The sequence below is a fragment of the Colobus angolensis genome, unplaced genomic scaffold (genome assembly GCF_000951035.1).
Source record: "Colobus angolensis palliatus isolate OR3802 unplaced genomic scaffold, Cang.pa_1.0 Scaffold8, whole genome shotgun sequence".
In the NCBI taxonomy this organism is placed as follows: domain Eukaryota; kingdom Metazoa; phylum Chordata; class Mammalia; order Primates; family Cercopithecidae; genus Colobus; species Colobus angolensis.
Window position 1 is genome coordinate 10,502,901 of NW_012121820.1, and position 7,290 is coordinate 10,510,190.

At 42.1% G+C, this 7,290-nt stretch overlaps 1 pseudogene; it reads right to left on the reverse strand.

Moving 5' to 3' along the window:
- Positions 1–420: 420 nt before the first annotated feature.
- Positions 421–7,290, reverse strand: part of LOC105502598 — a 9,373-nt pseudogene continuing 2,503 nt past the window's right edge.

The following is a 7,290-nucleotide window of genomic DNA, read 5'->3' on the forward strand; positions in this document are numbered from 1 at the left end:
CATTGCACGTGAGGCATGTGAGGCCGGAGAGGCTGAGTGATGTGCTCAGGTTTGCCCAGAGCACCTGCCTCCTAACTCTAAGTTCTCTCTAGAGCATTGCCATTACGTCACAGCATATTCGACATAATCCAGCTGCTATCTTGATTATCCCCAGGAGTATGGTGATTTATTTTATGGCCCAAAACAGGATCCATCAAACAGAGCCTGTCTTTTGTTGTTGTTGTTGTTGTTACTTAGTTTTTATTTCATAAACTTACCTCTGCAACTCAGCTAGGCATGGAAGGGAACCAGGAAAACATGGAACCCACAGGGAACCGCAGTGAGAGCACAGAGACTCTAGGATACTGTGAGCAAATGGGGTGGAGGGTGCTCTCCTGAGCTACAGAAGGAATAGGCTGGTGGTTAAAACACAAGTCAAACTTATTGAAGTTGTCTACAGTCAGCAAAGGTGATCTTCTTGCTGGTCTTGCCATTCCTGGACCCAAAGTGCTCCACGGCCTCCACAATCTTCATGCCTTCTTTCACCTTGCCGAAGACCACATGCTTGCCATCCAACCAGTCTCGGCAGTGCCGATGAAAAACTGGGAACCGTTTGTGTTGGGTCCAGCATTTGCCATGGACAAAATGCCAGGACCTAGATGCTTCAGGATGAAGTTCTCATCATCAAGTTTCTCCCCACAGATGGACTTGCCACCAGTACCATTATGGCATGAAAAATCACCAGCCTGACACATAAACTCTGGAATAATTCTGTGAAAGCAGGAACCCTTATAACCAAATCCTTTCTCTCCAGTGCTCAGAGCATGACAATTTTCTGCTGTCTTTGGAAACTTGTTTGCAAACAGCTCGATGTCAAAGAACGCGGTGGGGTTGGCCGTGGCTGATAGTACAGGACTGCTGGTGACGGCGATGTTTTAAAAGCTTTCTGTTTTCTTTTTCTTTTTCTTTGAGAGAGGGTCTTGCTCTGTCATCAGGGCTGGAGTACAGTGGCACAATCATGGCTCACTGCATCCTTGACTGGCAGGCATCAAATGATCCTCCCATTTCAGCCTCCCAAGTAGCTGTGATTGCAGGTGCATACCACCCTATGCATGCTAATTTTTGTATTTTTTGTAGAAATGGGGTTTCACCATGTTGTCTAGGCTGCTTTTGAACTCCTGAGCTCAGGCGTTTCTCTCGCCTTGGCCTCCCAAAGTGCTGAGATTATAGGCTTGAGTCACCACACCTGGCCTCTTTTTTTTTTTTTTTCCTTTTTAATGTCAAAGAGCAGTCTGTTAAATTAGCTATGACCTTATGCATTAACTATATGAGTGTTACAAAGTGTTGGCTGAGTCTGGATCCTTGAGGATAAATGTGAGAGGCCTGAAATATATGCTCAGTGAGGATTTGGTACATTTCCTTCATGCTCATCATCCTTCACTCCTAACATTGAACCTGTTAGTAGTCCTGCCAGGGCAGCTTTAAAACTGTGTCAACGATTTGACTGCTTCTGACTATTCCACGGTTTCTGCCTTGGTCCTGGCCACTGTCCTCTCTCAGCTGGATGACCTCTGGGGCCTCCTTACTGGAATCCCTGCTTCTGTGATTCTCATCACACTTAGATTACACTACACTCTCCTTACCAGGGCCTCAAGGCCTTGCATGGCTTGTGCTCTGCCCAACTCTCCGACCTCCTGTCCTACTCTGCACTCCCTCACTCTGTTCCAGCCACCCCGGCCTTGCCATGCCTCAAAACCGCCAAACTAATTTCTGCCACAGGACCTTTGCACAGGCTATTTTCTCTACCTGGAATGCTCTTTGTCCAGATGGTTTCTTGGCTCACTCTTCCATTTTATTCAGGTCTTTGCTCAAATATCACCCCTGCAGAGAGGCTTTCCCAATGGCCATGTCTAAGATAACACCCTCTTCCTTTCATTTTGCTTTTCCCAATGTTGCTTTAGTGTTGTATAGAGCATTGATACTGCCTTATGATAAATAACAATCTTACTTATAAATATTTACTTGTTTTTCTGTTCTTTGTCTGACCTGCTAGATTTTAAGGTCTGTGAGGCCCAGAACAAAGTTGACTCCCCATTTCTTGCATCAGTGCCTGGTAGATGCTCAATAAATAACTGTTGAGTAAATTAATAAACTAAAACTTTAGAACCATGCCCGGCATGGTGGTTTACGCCTGTAATCCCAGCACTTTGGGAGGCCAAGGTGGGCAGATCATGAGGTCAGAAGATCGAGACCATCCTGGCCAACATGGTGAAACCCCATCTCTACTAAAAATACAAAAATAAAAATAAAAAAGAAAAAAAAATTAGCTGGGTGTGGTGGTGCACGCCTGTAATCCCAGCTACTCAAGTGACTGAGGCAGGAGAATAGCTTCAACCTGAGAGGTGAATATTGCAGTAAGCCAAGATCACGCCACTGCACTCCAGCCTGGCGACGGAGTGAAAAAAAAAAAAAAAAAAAAAACCCTGAGGGAAAAAGGACTCTAGGAATTTTCCAACCAAAAAGTATAATACCTACATGAAATAAATGACAAAGTTTCATAGAGGCATTTGAAAGCTGACTTAAATCAATGGAAAGGCATATCGTGTTTTTGGATGGGAAGACAGTATTGTAAAGAAAACGATTTTCCCCAAATTAGTTCTTGAATTGAATGCAATTTCAACCTAATGCCCTTAGGGCTGTGTAAGTTGACAAAACTATTTAAAAACTCATCTGCAAAGATAAATAGGAAAAAGCCACCCAGGAATTCTTGGAAAAATAATGACAGTGAGAAGGGAACTTCAATGTAAAAATTCTAATATGTATTATAAAGCTGTAATGATTAAGATAGTGTTTTACTGGGGCAGGAATATACCAAAATACCCATGAAATAGAATAGTAAATTCAGCAAGAGAAAAAAGGGTATGTTAGAATTTACTGTAATAATTGGATTATAACCCACAGAAGAAAATAGATATTCATAAATCCATACTGATATAAATAATTATATGTACTGGGGGAGAAGGGACAGTTCTTCGTTGCAGAGGAATTTTGATTAATAGTTGTAGAGCAATGAGGGAAATAGAAAATCCCCAGTAGGCAAATACTGCGATAACAATTGTCACAGGCAAGTATATCAACAGATGCTAAAATTAGTATTTAGTATGATGAGAACAGGATATTTGCATTATCTCAAAGTATTTCCCCACAAGATATTTATTATTTACTAAGAGGAAAAATAGTAACATTACAGTGTAGAAACCTGGCAGGCACCACCTTAACCGAGTGATCAAGTTTAATATCACAGGTGAAGGGGACACCCTGCCGTCGTGTGCCACCTCATATGTTGCACCATCATGCCCTCCTGCACTGTGAAAGGCATATTGCTTCTCCAATATTTGTGCCCCCAGTGCATATCCTCAATCTAACCCCAAGAAAACATTAGGCAACGCAAATTAAGGGATGTTTTACAAAGCAGCTGGTCAGTACCCTCTCAAAGAGTCAAGGTCGTGAAAGATGGAAGACCAAGGAACTGTCTGATTGGAGGAAACTGAGAACTCATGGTAACTCAAGGCAATGGAGGATCTTGGACTGGATCCTGGAACAGAAAAAGAACATTAATGGGAAAACTGGTGAAAATCAAATAAGGTCTGCAGATCAGTTATGTTAATTTTCCAGTTTTTTTTTATTTGTTTTTGTTTTTTTTTGCACTATGGTTACATAAGTTCTTAACATTAGGGGAAGCTGGGGGAGAGGCATAAAGGAACTCTCAATTTTATTTTTGCAAATTTTCTGAAAGCTTAAAATGATTTCAAATAGAAAGCTAAAAAAGAGTTTACTGTAAGAGTAAGGTGGGGAAAAATAATGGATTATTCAGTTAATGATGGTAAGACAGTTAACTATTTGGAGATATGCATAACTTTAATTATATATATATATGTATATATGCTTTATTTATAAAAGTATAATCCATACCATATACCAAAATAAATTCCATGTGGATTTAAACAATTGATCTCATGGAGACAGAGAGAAGAATGGTGATTAACAGAGGCTGGCGGGAGGCTGAGGCAGAGAATTGCTTGAACCCGGGAGATGGAATTTGCAGTGGGCCGAGATTGCGCCACTGTGCTCCAGCCTGGGTGACAGAGCGAGACTCCTTCTCAGAAAAAAAAAAAAAAAAGAAAGAAAGAAAGAAAAAACAGAGGCTGGGAAGGGTGATGGGGTTACAGGGATAAAGAAGGGTTGGTTAAAGGGTATAAAAATACAGTGAGAGAGAAGGAATAAGATCTAGTGTTCAGTAACACAATAGGGTGACTATAGTTAACAGTAATTTATTATATATTTCCAAATAACTGTAAGAGTGGAATTAGAATGTTTCTAACATGAAGAAATGAATGTTTAAGGTTATGCATATCCCAATTATCTTGATTTGGTCATTACGCATTGCGTGTTTGTATCAAAATATCATGTGTATCCCAGAGATATGTACAACTATTATGTGTGTATAAAAATTAAAATTAGAAAAATAGAAAAATAAAAAAAGAAAGTTACACTCTTTAAAGCAAAATAAGAAATATTAGGTTGGAGGAAGCAATATTGAAGATGAATTTCTTATCCTCAATAACTAGAAATCAGTTAATCTCTATGCTAAGATTTTAATATTTATGTAATGAATATATAATGTATTATAAACACATATTAATACATTTCTATTTATGTTAATATTGATAATTTTATAAAAATAACTTATTGTCTGCATTTGTCTAATTGTGTTACCTGGGGATATCCTGGTCAGATTTTAGGTGAAGGTCAGATAAAACTGGGCTCAAATTTAGGCTCCACGGCATAGCAGCTGTGTTTCTGAGTCTATACTTAGACATTAATTAATTGGTTTTGTATTTGTTGAGTGGCCCCTCTATATATCAGTCAGGGTACTGAAATTCCTATTCTGGTTTGTGCTTTCAGTCTTGATTAATTCATTTGTAGGCTGGAGATTACAGCACCTGCCTCCTAAGACTGTTGGAAAGTAGTAAGATAGCATATTGAAGCCCTTGGAACAAAGCCTGGTATATCGCAGGGGCCCATTCAATGTTGGTGCTTCCTGTGTCCAAAACATAGGCATTTCTTTCCTGGTAAGTGACCACGCACGATCACCTGAATTATAGACACTAACATTGAAGAATATAATGTAGTGGTTAGGAAAGCACAGACTCTGGAACCAGGCCAAGTTCAAACTCTAGCTCTTCTACATACTGGCTGTGTGACTTTGAGACAGTTACTTAAGCGTCTCTGCTTCAGTTCCTCATCTACAAATTCCCCGAATTCCCCAATAAGAAGATCTATCTCAGAAGGGTGTTATGAAGATTAAACGAATTAAGATTTGAAATGCATTTGGAACAACAGCTGGCACATAATAAGTGCCATACAAAGGTTTGCTAAATAGAATACAAATTATGCCTGGTCTTTCAAAATAGATCACAAAAGCAAAAAACCACTGTACTCTATGCATTGAGACTGGGAAAAGGTGCTATTCTTTTTAGCTCCATAAAGGCCTGGCCAGAGACCCTGGGGGTCAGACCATCCTTTTTGCCCTTGGCCAAGAGACCCCAAGCTTCATTCATGAGAGAAACACAGCAAAGCAATGGGCTTCTTGGGGTGAGGCAGTGGGAGGAGGGTGAAGAGGTCTTTGCAGTGACATTATAATTGAGGCAAATCAAGGATAGTGATTTCAGGTGGATTTGCAAATGAATGATTAACTTTCACCATTTTGACAATGTATCCAAGCTCCACCTCTGCCAGTTCTTCTGGGATGGCACTTAAGGTATTTAAAAAATACCTCAGGGATGAAGTTTTCTCCTCTAAAGAATTCTAACAACAGGCAGGGCGCAGTGGCTCATGCCTGTAATCCCAGCACTTTGGGAGGCCGAGGTGGGTGGATCACTTGAGATTAGGGGTTCAAGACCAGTCTGGCCAATGTGGCGAAACCCCGTCTCTACTAAAAATAAACAAATTAGCCAAATGTGGTGGCACGTGCCTGTAATCCCAGCTACTCGGGAGGCTGAGGTGGGAGAATTGCTTGAACTCAGGAAGCAGAGGTTGCAGTGAGCCAAGATTGTGCCACTGCACTCCAGCCTGGGTGACAGAGTGAGACTCTGTCTCAATTAAAAAAAATATTCTGGGCCGGGCACGGTGGCTCAAGCCCGTAATCCCAGCACTTTGGGAGGCCGAGGCGGGTGGATCACGAGGTCAGGAGATCGAGACCATCCTGGCTAACACGGTGAAACCCCATCTCTACTGAAAAAATACAAAAAAAAAAAACTAGCTGGGCGAGGTGGCGGGCGCTTGTAGTCCCAGCTACTCGGGAGGCTGAGACAGGAGAATGGCATGAACCCAGGAGGCGGAGCTTGCAGTGAGCTGAGATCCGGCCACTGCACTCCAGCCTGGGCGACAGAGCCAGACTCCATCTCAAAAAAAAAAAAAAAAAAAAAATTCTAACTATGAACTCAATGTGGGTAGGAATAAATGAGCAAAAGCCAGGGACCAGGGCTTTGGAAATACATGACTTCTGCAAATGTGAATTATTATCATGGAACCAGTGGCCATGGGTCCCGGAATTGCCAACCCCAGGACTGGCGATTGTGTGAATCTCGAGTAGCAGGCAACCTTGTCCACTCACTGGACTTCCAGGGCCAAACGGGCTCCTGGGCAAATTATTTTCTCTGCCCAAAAAGACTGCCGAGTGCTCTTGCAAAGGGGGCCAGCAAGTAACAACCCAGCCACTCTCAGCGTGCGTGAGCACGTCGGCCACTCTCTCAAACAGAGGTATTGTGTCCCAAGGTCCTTTTAAAATAAGCCTATTTTGAGATGTTTATATACAAACTAGGGAAAGAATGGGGGTATTATGCCCATAATGGAAAGTGCTCATAAATAAAAAGGCGCCATTTATCGTCCATTTCCAAGGCTGCTCTGTGGGCTGCTGCTGTGGAGCGAGGCCCGGGAGGGGACGGATGTTGGGCCTTGTCAATCAGGCTGGCTGCAGGAAGGAGTGGGCTTTATGCCAAAGACCCCGAGTTTGCAGAGTTCCAGGAATTTCTTCTTTGTCACTGGGGCCTGGCTACCTCCAACAGATGGAAGATCCACTTTAGGAAAATCGCTTTTTCATTGTAATCAAGGCTTATCACATGTTTCGGTGAATCCTTTAGAATCACTGTAATCACTGTGGCGAGCCCGTGGGGTTAGAGGTGGGAAAGGATGGGTTTTGAGTGCAGCATATCACACACACACACACACAGACACACACACACACACACA